The following is a 15,347-nucleotide window of genomic DNA, read 5'->3' as shown; positions in this document are numbered from 1 at the left end:
CACTGCATTCTCTCTTGATTGTATCTTCAGCTTTGTTTTGTTTTAAACCCTTATGTTACCACATTAACTACAGCTTTTGGCAGCTTCTTGGCCAAGGCTCTGAGACTTTCACAGGGGCAGGCCAAAGCAGTAGAGCTCTTTATGATTTCATGACAGACCACAAAGAACGCTGCATAGCTACCCGCTGGTTCTGTTTACACATTCTTTTAAAAATGCATAACAGCTCCAGCCTGCTCTGCTGGCTGTGCTGCAGAAGGTGTGGCTGGTTTCATCCTGCAGAGGCCAGGAAACCCAGCTGAGACCACTGAAGTGCTCTTTCTTATACTAGTCAGAACTGGAACGCCAGCAGTACAATACAGGACTGCAAAACGTGTTTTGTGAATGTTTATTCTCATATTTTATAATCCCAAATATAAATAAATAGGGTGACAGCCCACATCCACTGAGATCAGTACACGGTTTTGCATGCGCTTCAAGGAGGCAGACCTTCATGGACAGCATTACTTTAGTTTATCAATGTAAAAAAGATATATTATAGGAAATCAATACCATGGAAGATTTAAGACAGCTGCAGATCTGTCTATATATGTATACATATACTATATATAATATAACTATGTATCATGTCCTTCCTGGTCTGAAAACACATTGCTGGGTTTGCTGATTGGAGTGACTGTACTCTTTAGGTTAGGACTGGGCTCCTCACAGCATGTCATACAGCTCAGAATGGCTAATGGCAGCATGAACAGCCCCCTCGCCCTTAATTAAAAGAAAACAATAAAATGTCCCAGAAACACTGTGACAGAAAAATACCACTGCAGTGTGGAGGGCAAACAGTGGTAAATGCTATTCAGAAGAGCAACAGGAATGAGAAACAAGTCATATCTGAGAATGCTCAAGAGGTACACTACTACAGTAACACTGCTGTGAGGAACTTGAATGGAACAAGCTTGCTTCTCTACTGGTGGGTGGCCATTTCTAAAAGGGTGGTGAATTTCCATTGTCCTCCCATCCTCTGCAGCCATCAAGGCTTTCCACTGGGGCAGTTCTAGCAGTAGGTTATTTTGATGTAGTCACTTGTCCAACAGGGAGTAAAATGAGGAGGATAAATCATGTCCTCAACATGTAGGAAGGAAAAATTGGGGAAAACATTAGAAATTAGCAGCTGGAAGAGACAGCTGCAGCAAGACAAAACTACATCAAAGGCACACATTGTTTAAAAAGCACCTAAAGGCTTGCCTCTACCAGCAAGGACAGCCTGTTACACAACTCTGTATCAGTAAGTAGGAAACCACCAGCTACTTCTATTGTAAATCTAAACAGTCTTCCACTTACTATAAAAGGTTTGTTTGATAATTCATACATACACATTACAGCTCAGATATCACCACACAGGTTTGCACTTTTAGCATCACCACACTTATTAAAGACAGACCTTACTAAAAGATTAAAAAAATAATAATAATTTTTGTGATGTATTGATGCTCTAAACTTTTGGGAAATTCAATTGCAACAAAATGCTCAATTTAGACAATGAAATGTGGCTATTGATTTGGAAAAAAACAGAGGTATAGCATGCATGTCTTATTACATGGGTGAAATCCGAGAGAGAACAAAATTCAAACACGCCTAGCCTGACAGTAATGTTTTATGAAAGATCATGTCTTAGGAACATCTTTATATTCACTTGGGGGGTGGGGTGGTTGTGTTTGAAATCAATGCAACAGAGATACTGTTACTAGAATGAAAGTACATCTAGAGATACTCAAAATACCAGGGAACCCCTTCTGCTAACTACAAAGAACTAACAAAAACACGAGGTGAAAGAGTCCTTGCGCAACTTGGAGAGAGGAGGTAGAGAAAAGAAAAATTCAAGCCTAGAGCAGAGTCAAGAAAATTAGATTTAAGTTGTGGAACTAAGCAAAAGCAAAATATTTTTGCCTTTCTATTCCCATTCACCATTCTGTGTTCCACTGACATGCTTGTGGGAAGATATCTGAAAACATCTGGAATTAACTTTTAGTAACAACAAAAAATGTAATTGATATTTTTTCACCTTTGAGCCTTCAAGGAGATACAAATAAGGTCAACATGTTAAATATTCTCAGATACTGCTGCACCACCTCTCCAGCCTTTGAAATAACATACAAAAAACTTTTACATACAAAAAGATTTTGCAATTCTGAATGTCACTTAAGTTGTTCAAGGTCTAACAGCTTTCTGTGAGAAGCCACATTAAATTAATGACTGAAGAGCACGGAAGATTTACTTCTTATTGCCTTTATATTCTGAGAATGAAATGGTGGGGGTGCCTTGCCAATTTTCAAATGTTCTTTTTCGCTTTTATGCTGTTTGCCTCCCTCATTTCAGTGGATCATTTGAATTTGGAATCTCATCAACTTTGTGTGTTCAAAGCTGTAACTGTAATTAAACTTTTGCAAAGGTAGATGTTAATTTTTACAATAGCTATAAACAGAACATTAAAATACCAATATCAAAAAATAAAACAAGAAAGAAAACAAGTGAAGCTAAAAGAAGAAAGAGCACCTCAAGCATTTCTGGAGGAAATGCCCATTCTCATACTTTGCTTCTTTTCACTTGACACCTTTCTCCATGCAATAAGCACAACTGCATATTGCAGTTAGGTTTTTTCTCACGTGGTTTCCTCTAAGTGGTTACAAGGCAATACCAACCCAACACTGGATGTCTCCTCCATTTGACCTAGGGGTTTTCCTCCTACACAATTGAAGCTGATTTCTGTCTTTTCCTTTTGACTGTTTTGTGACTGACAGAGAATAGTGACTAGGAACTCAAACTTACAAAGAAAGAACCACCAAAATATTACAACATGCTTAAGCAGTGGAGCAATCAGAAATCTTCTGCACAACGTCAGAAGACCTTTACAAGTCTCACACAGCTCATGATAGAACACCCCAAACAAACAGCTTTTTCTTTAAAATAGAATAAAAGGTGAACACACAAACAAAGGTTCTTAGCCACTGTGCCTCCTGAAGTAATAATGTCATCTGAGGATCTGGTAATTTCACTCATGAAAAGTAAACAGATTTGGGATTTGAGATTTTTTTTTCTTTGTTAGAAGAAATGACATCGATATTACAATTAGGTCCTCCTATCACTTCCCATACTTCAGTTTCATTTGCACCTCAGCTTCTGAATCTGATCTTGGGCTAAAAAATTTTCTGCACTTGTTCTGACATGTTTCCTTTGTTATTTTATCCAGAATGAGTTCAGTGCTTGATGTATCGTTTAGACACACATGCCTGTACAGAGACACTGACTTGCCTGCCAACAGAGGACACTGACTTGCTTTTGCACTCCTCTCATCCAGTGCCTTCATATTGAAGGCCTGTGATTCTTGCCCTTCAGAAGCTTTTCCCTCAAGCTTGTAAAAGGTGTAAATCAAAGAAACTCACTTACAGAAGACTCTCACTTCTTTACTAGAGCTTATTTAAAGCACAATAATTACATACATCACCCTCAAGCCTTATTCTAGGATCAAACTACACTTTTCAGCTCCTTCCTTTCCAATAAGATATGCATATTAATATATGATTAAATTACTTTCACTTGTGAGATCCAACATGCAAACAAAAATTGCCCTCACAAACATTCTTCAAGAACATTCATTTTCTGGATGCTTCCGCCAAAGGTCTACTGTTTCACAAAAGTCTCACAGAAAACCTCCATTAAATATTGTCTACAGACAAATCAGAAACTCCCCAAAATAGTAATTAATCAGCTGTATGAATCGGAGATTGAATTATTCCAAAAAGTCTAATTTTAACTCTTACAATTCAGTCTCTCAGCACTACAGAAACCCATACATACTCTTCTTGTCTATTTCTGAATCCTTCCTTAAGGCTGTTATTTATAACATTCCCATGAAGAGACACAAATAGTTGAAGAAAACTTTTTCCAGACAGGTGCACAAATAGTCGTGCAAAATATTATTCTGTTTTGTTATTTGGTTTCTTTCTGTTATTGCTACCTGGCATGTTTAGGACCAAGATAGAAAAACCTACTGGTAGCAGGAATGGGAAACAATGAGATGCTACAGTGTCTTAAATGTTCTTTTGTTAATGAAGTTAGATTAAGGGCAACCAATAAAAGAACTTGAAACTGAATATTCTGTAGAATATAAACATTAGAATCAAGGGAGTTTGGAGGACCCAGATTTACACAAAAACTTCTTGTATTATATACTGCAACAACTAACACTGCTCAGACTTCTTGTTAGACTGTTAAAAAGGTAATAAAAATATGAAGATCACTTTATTATAGTCACTGCCTTGTTTGGCCTTTAAGGACAGAGTGCCAGAGGATGAGTGTTCCTCTGCTTTTAGGAGATGGTGAACAGCATTCTAGCATGAAAGCCAAACTAAGGCCATTACAGTGATGCAGAGTGCAGGGAACTTAACTTAGACCTCCATTCTAGAGATGTTACTGCTGCAAGCAACCATCTCCATTTCACCAATAAAGACTGTAATAGTTATTTTGAATAGCTGAGGAAACAACATAAAGTGCATGTACCTCATCACAGAAATTTGTGATTTTTCAACAAATGTAATCACAAATATAATGGACAGCTGTGATGGGAATGAAATCATTCAACACAAAGAAGAGGTGGATGTGCTTTAATGTTGGTGGCTGCAATTTTAAATGGAAAACAAACTAGCTTTAGTAAGTCAGCCTGTGTTTTGATTAAAGGTATGTGGTAATCAAAGACTGTCTTTTACTATGTGCTTTTGAAATGCCATGTATGTGAGAATGATTAGTTTACAACATTGTTTCTTTTAACAAAAGAGCAGGCAAATAAAACTTTTCTCTGCTTATTGATTGCCTTATTTTAGATATTAGTAGTTAATGAGAAGATTTGTTTTCCCTTGAATGAATTAGGTGTGGGAAAAACTGTTGTCAGCACACTAGCATACATGAGAGAAAAAGCTACAGTTTCTTGTCCTATAGTTAAGGCTGTTTCACTGGAACTCCTCCACTGCAAATCATTAGAAATTAATAAGCAGCTCTTTTTGTTTGAAAAGTTCAGTGTGATTGGTATTTGCTAAACTGTCATAAAATGCAGTGAATGAATGCCTAGATGAGCCAAGCCATCCATGAGACATTTACAGTTTTTCAGCCTACAGACGGCACTGCCATCTACTATGTTTATGCCAGGTTTTGCCTATAGCAATGTATGAGGCTTACACAGAGCAAACTGTGACACTGGGAGAAGACTTCATTAATCAATTACACCTGCTCATGTATCTGGCCAACAGCTAAAAGACACCAGGATGTGACTTTAGAGGGAAAAAGAAAAACAAACCACAAACAACAAACCACACACACACAAAAAACAAAACAAAACAAAAACAAAACAAAAACAAAACAACCACAAACCCACAATCAAAATAGTTGGAAAAGCTTTGAAAGGAAATAATGAAACATCAACACTGTTAATTTATTTGTTTTGTTTCATTTGAAAGTAAGTCTGTAGGGAGGCTCATCTCCCCAGCACACAAGAATCAGCAGGCCTAAAGATAAGAAAAAAAGATTACTTCTATTGTATATTGAGGCAGTGCTTCCATTTATGGTGACAATAAGCCACCAGCACTCTAGCTGACTGCGCATATTCTATCGTGCTGACAATTTTAATTAGATTTTTTTTTTAATAATATTTGAATATATTTTTAGCAATTATTCCTCTTCTTTTGTGTAATTCTCCGGGCCCTATGGAAGGTGTTACCAGGCACAATATACCCTTGAGATCTGTGTTTATATATGAACAGCCAGCACCTTCTTAATGACTGAGGGGAGCTGATTACACCTATGGGAGAATCCTTATCTCCCATGATGGGTTTTCCCTTAGAGTCTGAAGCTGTCTCGTCAGAAAGTCCCCTGACAACTGGGATGCGTCAGACAGACTTACAACATCTACAGTCACCAACTTCAGAAAGAGACTCAAGTTGGTGGGGAGCAGAGCTAGAATTACTAGTGAATGATCCTCACATAAATCTCCAGGACCTCTAATGCCTGTGGTACTACACCCAGCTTTTCTAGCTCTTTCCCCCAGCAAAACAGTGGGAAAGAAGTAAAATATTTTTGTTCAGCTCCCTACCCATTTCCAGAGGCAGAAGTGACTACACCCCAACTTTCCTGGCCTATATCCAGGTACAGTCAAGCACTCAGTAGGCACCGGCTACAGAATCCTGCAAACACTCTACTAAAATGGGAACAACACACAGAGAAGCAAGGAACAAAAAAGCTTTTAAACATATTAACTCTTGCCATGAACCACAGAGGTTTGCAATAAAGCAGATCTACAAGTCCACTTCAACCAAGGCTACCCCACAGGCAGCCTACAACTGAAAAGCAGTAACAAGCCTGACAGCTTGACTAAAACCCAATTGTCTTTAAGGGCTAGATTCACAAAGGAAAAAAGAAAAGTTTTCTAAACCAGAAAATATTTCAGATGTAAAAGATAAAGGTTTGGTTTTTTTTCTTCCAAGGGAGCCCGAGTAAATAAATTGTTCTTTTAGTAGAAAGTCTTTCAATTTCACCTTCAAAATGGTTCTTGGGTCCATAATTATTCTAAATCCCTTTGAGGGATGGACACTTATAGAGTAGAAAGGACTGGATATAATTAGTGTTGATGTAAAACCTCAGTTATTAAAAGAGCCAGCAGTTGACCTGTGCTGTGTAGTCACTGTTATTTCTTGACTTGTTATTTCTTAACTGCAGCACACAGAAGTTTGCCTCCAATCTCATACATGCATTTTAGACCCCCGCAAAGTATGTCTGAAGCTCTGGAATAATTTGTCATGCAACACATCCAGATACATATTATTACTCATCTCCACTAAAATAAATCTGCTTTCAAACAAGCATTTTCTTTTTTGTACACATCAGTCTTTGTGCAGTTATACACACAAAAGAAAATATGAAAGACTTTAAAGATCAAACAGGAGTATATTTTACAGTAACATCAAGAACAGATAAGCTTTTGATGGGACAAAGAATCAGCCTAAGGCCTGTGTAAAAGTTACAAGTCAAGTCATGATTGTTGTCCCCCCCCAATCTCACGAAGTCAAATTTATTAGCTGAAGGTTAGAACTTTAAAGGCTGTAAGAGAAGCACCTTATGATGACCCTCAAGGCAAACAGAAGTCAGATGTGCTGAAGCTTTTGAAAATCTTACTGGTAGCTTAAAATGATTTTCAAGCTTCCTCTTCTGACAGACAGTACAAATGGGTCAGGATAAAACACCATTGTCCACTAGTGGAAAACTGCCCATTTGAATTGATTTCAGTAGGATTAGGAACCCTGGGCATTTTTTTTTTAGTTCATCTTTTTAAATATCCACTACAGACAACTATCGGTTGTTTCAATCTTTACAGGACTGTGTATGTAGAGACTAGTTGAGCAAAATCTTTCAGCAGCCCTTAAGAAAATCAGCACCGTAACCTTAAGAAACAGTTTTCATTTCATCATGTGAGAGGAAAAAACAGAAGAAAATAAAGGAAAATAACCCACCTAAAAACTTTCTACACATTGGAAAATTCTCTGTAAGAAATCATTTTTAACTTCCATAATTTTCCCAGTGGACATCCAATTCTTTTTTAGAAATTACTCTGCCCTGGTGTATCAGCAGGCACACCTTTCAGATGGGCTCCAATCCTCCTCTTTTTTAATGGCTCATTAGTAATATGCATTCCTAAGCATCAGCTTGTCCCTATGGCAAATCAGACAAAATGTAAATGTTAAGGTCGGTTATATTTACATGTCACCACTTATGCTAATAGCAATCCCACTACCTTACTCTTTAAGGAATGCTATCAATCATCTTGAATATGATTAAGCAATAAAGTGAGCAAACAGCTCACAAGGTGATCTCCCCTACTTCTTAGTCAATTAACGTTATATTGTACTCCATCTGTTTGGAGAAGTGCTTCATATTGAGTGTTCCTTAACTGTCCTCAACACACAAAGAAGTAAACATGAATAGCACTATTTTATCATTATTCTTGATAGCACAGACATGCACCTCCAGCAAGCTGCAGTTCCCTGAGCATGTGCTTTCCCAGATGTAGTCCAGATGCCTCCTAAATGCATATGTCAGGAAATTCTTTGAGATCTTTTCTGTTTCCTGTATATTATTGGTTTATAATTGCTGCTATCCATCATAATTTTTTTGGCTACTGACTACTGCCCTGGTTTGCAGGTGTGTAGAAGAAACACGGGCCTACCACATGAGCTAGTTTTACATCTATCTTGGTGGGAAGCAGTGCAGCTAGTCTTTAAAGGAAGCCATACTTACAAAATCTAACATAAACAAGATGAACACAGTATTGCACAGAGACCAGAGGAGAAATACATAGCTCCTAACAGACAATTAGGTTGTCTTCATGATAACGGAATTTATTGGACTGTTGCCTGGCTGGAATTGTGCTAACAGAAAGCTGAAGCACAGTGTCTGATAAGGAATAACAGTACTGCAATAATGATACTCCACAGATACATACTCTTAGCTCTGTGAGAGCTCAAGTGTCTGTAGTACAATGCATAGATTTCATTTTTGCTTCCAGCAACAGTCTGTCTGCATCAACATGGTGCCATGCTGTGACTAATTAATCTGCCTCTAGAGCTGACTCCAGTATTCTCAGCAGATACAGGAAAATTATATCTGCCCACAGGGTAAAGGCTGGGTTCTTATGGCTGCAAGGGGAAGGCAGGAGGTGCTGTAGAGGTACAGAACTCTGCTGCAGTAGAATTCTGGTGACAGAGGTTAGATACAATTAGAGTTGGGAGACACAAAGGTAAAATTTATTGATGAGCCTACCACAGCTTCCGAAAGGAGGGATGTCTGCCAATCTCACTCTTCTCAGCAGAGTACTCTAAAAGTGATGTCCTAATTTACCTTGAACCCATTTGCTTCTCTGTGACTATTCTGACTCTCTGGTTTCTAACATTTGTTTCCTGCTTTGTCTCCTAGAGCACAGTACAGACATACTATGAAAGTTATAACATATGGTGCAATCAGGTGTGAGTCACTGGTTTCCTTAGGTTTTTCTATGACCTACAAATTTTTTCAGGATTCTGTAGATTTTTGCTCTGAAAAAGTAACATCAGTGCATTTCTTTCTCAAGAAAAGCTTCTCGGACAACAATTATACTGTGGTCTTCCCTGGAAGACTTCAGTAAATACCCCACCAACCATTAAAATTTGTAACTACAGGTTGAAGGGCTGCTTACCCAGTTTTAAGTGATCAAAAAAGAGGTGAAAGTCTCACTAGGTGTGTCAGTAACACTAGATAATGGTCCATAGTGAAACACACAAAGATAGAAAAGTACTTTGTCTGTGGTAGCTCCTCTCCAAAAAGTACAGCTTTGGCTCCTCCCCAGAGCTTTAGCTGATCCCCAGAAAAGTCCCGGCCCTGGGAGACCTTTCTAGATGTAGTTGGCCACTTCTTCCGATGCAGGCTGGCCCCCTACATCAGAATGAGTGAGCATTTTTGCTAGTATAAAAGCCCAAGCCTCGGGCGATGTGGAGAGGCAGAACCTCATGCCACCCACGTCAACATTGCCTCTGCAGGGATGCCCTCTAAGGTTGAGCCTGCCACCTCACCTTGCAATGATGTTTCTTGGATCTGGTTTCCCGATCATCTTTACAGGGTCTTTGGGGTTAGTAAGATAACCAAACATCAGAAATATCCTGTACTGTATCTTTTGTTATCTCTGTATAGTCCCTATATTAATAAACAAGTTGTGATTCTTTATTGTATTGCCTTTCTCTCAACCCAGAATCCTCGGACTCTGGAACACCAGGTCATTTTAAAGTTCTCAGTATCTGACACTGTTAAGCATAAAAGAACAAGCCCAGTAAAAGTGACAGAGAAATATTCAGAAAAGAATTAACAGAAATAAACAATAAGAATTCTGTTTATCTCTGGCATTTTATTTTATATAAAATCCTAAACTAGGTCCAACAGATATCATTAGATTCCTCTCTTTGATAATAAGGGTTTGCAGTGTTCAAATTCACGCTGCTTTTTCCCACCACTTAACTCTAATGTTTGGCACTGTGTTAATTTGTAATTGTGTCTGTGTACCCCTCACAAATCCTTCTCAGTCAACAGATTGGATAAAAGCTGAGCAAGGACCTAGGACCACTATTAACCTTGGCAGGACTTTTAATCTTGTATGACCATAAAGTTTTGCATGACTAGCGAAGATGTAGAGATTTTTAACCAGAGTACCTCTAACATCTCCCCTCTTCCCCTCCCCTGCCTCATCCCTGTCAGGTCAGCAGGGACAACTACTCAGCACTTTTTTTCTAATGCTATCTTATAGATATTTTATAGATACAGCTAACTTACAGACACTTTTAATAAGTCACAGAAGGTGCGACTATACCAGCCTTTAAGTTAGAAAGAAGTCTTAAGAGTTTATTGAAATAAATTTCTATACTTTTTACTTAGAAGTGAATTTAGTATTAAGAACTGTACCAAAACAAATCACTTTCATTAACATATCTCATTTGTGACCTCTGCAACACTTCCCTAATTGAAGTCATGAATCTCCCTGGAGCACAATTTTGTTCACCATATTTATTCTGAATTAATATCGTACATTGTTGATTGACAGCTTCAGTTCCTAGGTGAAATGATCAAAGCCTATTTAACATCCTGACAGTGAGCAAAGTTTAATAAAATATTACAGTTTCATTTGTGACTCTTTTACGTGGATTATTTGAAAACTATTTTTTCAGGAAAATTTCAATAGACATTTTCATCAACGGCCTGGATGAGGGAACTGAATGTACCCTCAGCAAGTTTGCTGATGATACTAAACCGGGAGGAGTGGCTGACACACCAGAGGGCTGTGTTGCCATTCAGCGAGACCTGGACAGGCTGGAGAGTTGGGAGGAGAGGAACTTGATGAAATTCAACAAGGGCAAGTGTAGAGTCTTGCATCTGGGGAAGAACCACCCCATGTACCAGTACAGGTTGGGGGCTGACCTGCTGGACAGTAGTGAAGGGGAAAGGGACCTGGGGGTCCTGGTGGATAGGAGGATGACCATGAGCCAACAATGTGCCCTTGTGGCCAAGAAGGCCAATGGCATCCTAGGGTGCATTAGAAAGAGTGTGGTTAGTAGGTCAAGAGAGGTTCTCCTCCCCCTCTACTCTGCCTTCGTGAGGCTGCATCTGGAATATTGTGTCCAGCTCTGGGCCCCACAGTTCAAACGCATGCTTCTCTAGAGGGCAATTCAAAACTCTATTATGAAATTTGCCCTGCCACATTAGTTTCACAAGTTGCCTTTTCGTGAAAGCCATTGTTGTCTTTCTTTTTCCCTTAATTGCTCTGCAAAGTTCTCCTGGTCATCTCACTGTAATGTTTACCAGCCTAGTTGTGAACGCCTTTGTCTTTTGAGCCCTTTAACCTTTACATCCCCTCACTCTCTTTCCTTCTTCATACTGCTTTGGAAGGCTTATTAATATCCCAAATGCACGCAGTTCTGCTGTTTGCTTGCCCGATCTCCCATCTATCAGCTCACACATTCTTTAATTCAGCTGCACATTCTCTTATCATTCATCAGTCCATTTACGCATTCTTCTATCCGTCCTCACATTCTCTCTCTTTCTTCTTCTCACTTGCAGTTCTGTCACCTCTCTCATTTTTACAGAGCTATACTGCCTGTCTCCTGTGGGCTCTGCAATCCTGGCTCTCCCAGAGTATCAAACAGTGTGTCATTGTATACCATCTTGCACTCAAAATTACCACAAAACATTTCACAGCTAATCATAACTGCAAATCCGAGTATGTTTTATACATTCAGTGGTCCTGATTCTGATTCCATTCACTTCACAGTAAATTAAAGCAATGCTAGTGGGAATATACAGGTGTAAAATTAGTTTAAGATGAAAAATAATTCTTATTTTTTACCAACAACATCAGTATTAAAGGGCTGAAAAGGAAGTTGGATAAGTCAAAATCCAGCAACTGATCTTTTGAGGAGAATGAAAGACTCTGGAAAATTGGAAGATAGTTGTTTTCTTAGCAGAAGTGTCATAAAGAAACACTCCCTGAGCTCATGTTATTTGTCCCAGAGACTGTAATACAATGGAATATGTCTTGCTGAGTACAAAAGATGTAAGAAAAACACATTAAAAATTTGTACAAAATCCAGCACAAATACAATTAACTCCACAGAGATCCCTCTCATGGTTCACACAGGAGCACCCTAACTAATGGAACTAACAGGCAGAAAAAGTGCTTGAAACAAACATGAGAATCCATGGAAACAATGAAAAAAACAGAAGCAACACAACTTCAGGACAACTTCATTTACCTGCACAGGCCTTCCTCTGCTAGCAGTCACTCAAGGCATGAAAAGGTGAGGCAGATATTACACACACATACACACAAGAGGTCATGAAACAGAGTTGATGCACTGTATATCTACAACATCTAAGAGACCAGGTGGAAATTTAATTTGGACCTAAGGAATCAGGTCTGAAATTGGCTGATCTAACAGTCTTCAGCATAATCACTGAATTCTGTTTGTACCAATAAAATTAACCAGGGAGAAGATCATTCACTGAAAAGATGCAAAGAAAAGAGAGGGTTCTGTGGGCCACCCTCAGACAGAAACGGGAAGGAGCTTTTGAAGGGGCAGCTAGAGATGTAGGTGGAGTGCAAGAAAAGGACAGTCATCAAAAAATATGGCACTGTTGACTAATGAAAATCCAAGAAAGAAAAGGGTGTAATGTCTGCACCAGAGAGAAACAGCACAGAGGAAAAGGACCAAGAGATGAAAAACACAACACAGTTTTAGTCCAAGAAGAATGACCAACGAATAATGTGAGAGGAAGACACTGAGAACCCATTTTGTTCCAATTCCCAAAAGTAGAAAGAGAAAAAAATACTTTGAGCTACCAGAAAAAAAAAAGAAGTCTCCTTAAAACCCCAAGGAAAATACCACATGGTCATGGAAAAAAGGAGACAAATTCACAAGTACTGTCAACGCTACATAATCCCTTATCAGCAGGTTAAGAAAAGAGTATGATGAGTGGACATTGCAAACTCCAAACACTGACCATAACATCATGCAGAAGTTCTGTCTCTCTTCCTCTGTTTTACTCATCTCTATAGTTTCACTGAACTGAACAGAATTTGGTGAGACAGAGGAATAAAATTAAGGTAGTTCTTTCACATGAAGAGTAGAAAAACTAAATCCGTTAATACCAGGAAAACTGAATGCAAATAATCAAATCCACAGACAGATTATGAAATCTTACAGAAGACACTCAAGAAGCTGGTCACTATCACAAAAGAAGAAACAGCATGATTTTGCTTCCACAAATAGCTACCATATCTTGGAGAGCTTGAAATGCATTTAAGCAGAACCCAATGGATGAATCAGAGCGCAAGAAAGGGCACTGGAGGTTACATGAACCCAAGAACATGTGTCTTAACTGAGATAAAGTCATGTTGAGCAAATGTTTTGGAGGTAATGGAATGCAGATTTAAAGATCATGGAAGAAGTAAGGGGCAAATGAGTTCAAAGAGACCTCATTGACTCTGCCATTCATTCTTGACCTCTGAAATACTTGCAGCTTATGATGAAAGCAGTGACACAGGCATTGCGATAGTCTTGTTAATTAACTAATTATCTAAGGCCACAATCATAATGACAGCTACACAAACAACATTCAGAACATATTTTCATTCACCAGATCAAGTTACAGTCAAGGAAAACTGTTTTTGTGGTCTATTTTCTCCCTTTAAGGCTCCTACAGAATTATGATGATGTGTTAATGGCTTAAAAGTACCTTTAACAAGTTGGTACAAGGCTCAGTTTTCACTGATAATCAGCAGTTCGAATGAGCCCATAATGATGCCTTAGATTCAGTTCCGAGTGGCTGAGTGCCTTTCCCCTCTCCAGAGCATTCATGTGGTTTTCATTTTGTTGCCTTCTCCAGAGGAGACTACCAATAGTTTGCAGGGATGGGGGAGAAGGAGTTGTAGAGTGTCATTTACATTTCTGGGTGGTGGTTTTCTGTACTGAATATTTTAGAAGCCTGCAATTGCCTAATGCAGCTCAACAACTGAACAACAGAAATGACTGGGTTTCAAAGTAACTGTAACCAGTCCAGAAGGAAAACAAGAAACAAAACCAAGAATCTATGTATCAAAGGATACTTCTTTTCAATGTGCATAAGTGTTTAACAAAGGATACCCGAGGCTGGCTAAGGGTTGGTAGGAATATGAATACTAAAAGTATTACAAATTCCATCAGTTACCTTTAACTTTTACTGTGGAATACTCAGTTATGTTCTGATTGCGCTGCGGAATAAACAAAAGAAAAACTATTACAAAAACAATGATAGGCATGACCACAGATATGAACAGGCTTATAAAGACAGATCACAGCAATCTGAGCTACTTGTAGTGTAGTTATTCCCTACCACATCTCCAGGCAAAAGCTGTACGAGGGCCCAAGGGTGGAAATCACTTCTCCATCAGTGTCCTACTAGCACAGAGTCACCACACAGGCAACACACCAGCCACTTAGCTATGTTCTTGTGGACTTCCTAGTGAAAGAGTCAGTGTAGAGCAGGAAAGCATAAACTTGAACAAGGAGCAAAAAAATGCACACTGAAAGAAATGGAAAAATAATTAATAAACCTTCTGAGAGACCAAGGGGGGCTAGCGGAGGGTTTTCATAGTCCACGAAACAAGTGAAATGAATTAAACTAACCATAGAATCAAAGATCCACCTTTCACCACCACAGCAGAAGTGGAAAGGGGCTGGGAGCAGAGAACATGACTGTTTAAATAAACTCCTTTATTTGCATCCTGGCTGACTTGGACATTATGAATTCTGTTTATTTAAAAAGTTAACTATCCTAGGTTATGTTGTAATAGAACTTGTTGTTTTGTTATTAGCTTAAAGCCTTTGGTTTTCTTTAGGATGAGGAGGTTATGACAGAAGGGCCTGGCATGTTTTTCAAAACTTTTGCCAACTTAGGGTCTTGTCACTTCCACAACAGATGCCTGCAAGCCTACTCCATCAGGTTTATGACATTTCATTTTTTGCACATATTCTATAATTGATGTCTCATTAAAAACGTTCTTTTGTGCTGTATTTCATGGCAGAGGCTAAATGAGGGGCACTTTTCTAGAATTATGTTTGAAAACCAGTCTCAGATTGCTCTTGCTGCATGTGACATATGAAATAACAGAGATGAAAGGAGGCCATGGAAATTTTGACTAATGAGGTGATCATGAAATGCAGTTAGCCTTTAGAAATACCTTAAAGCAGCAAGCCGGT

The sequence above is a fragment of the Pezoporus wallicus genome, unplaced genomic scaffold, assembly GCF_028554395.1.
Source record: "Pezoporus wallicus isolate ANWC-B61680 ecotype Strahan unplaced genomic scaffold, APGP_CSIRO_Pwel_v1 contig_360, whole genome shotgun sequence".
NCBI classification, from domain to species: Eukaryota; Metazoa; Chordata; class Aves; order Psittaciformes; family Psittacidae; genus Pezoporus; species Pezoporus wallicus.
The sequence above is the reverse complement of the archived record's forward strand: the minus strand, read 5'-3'. Positions refer to the sequence as shown.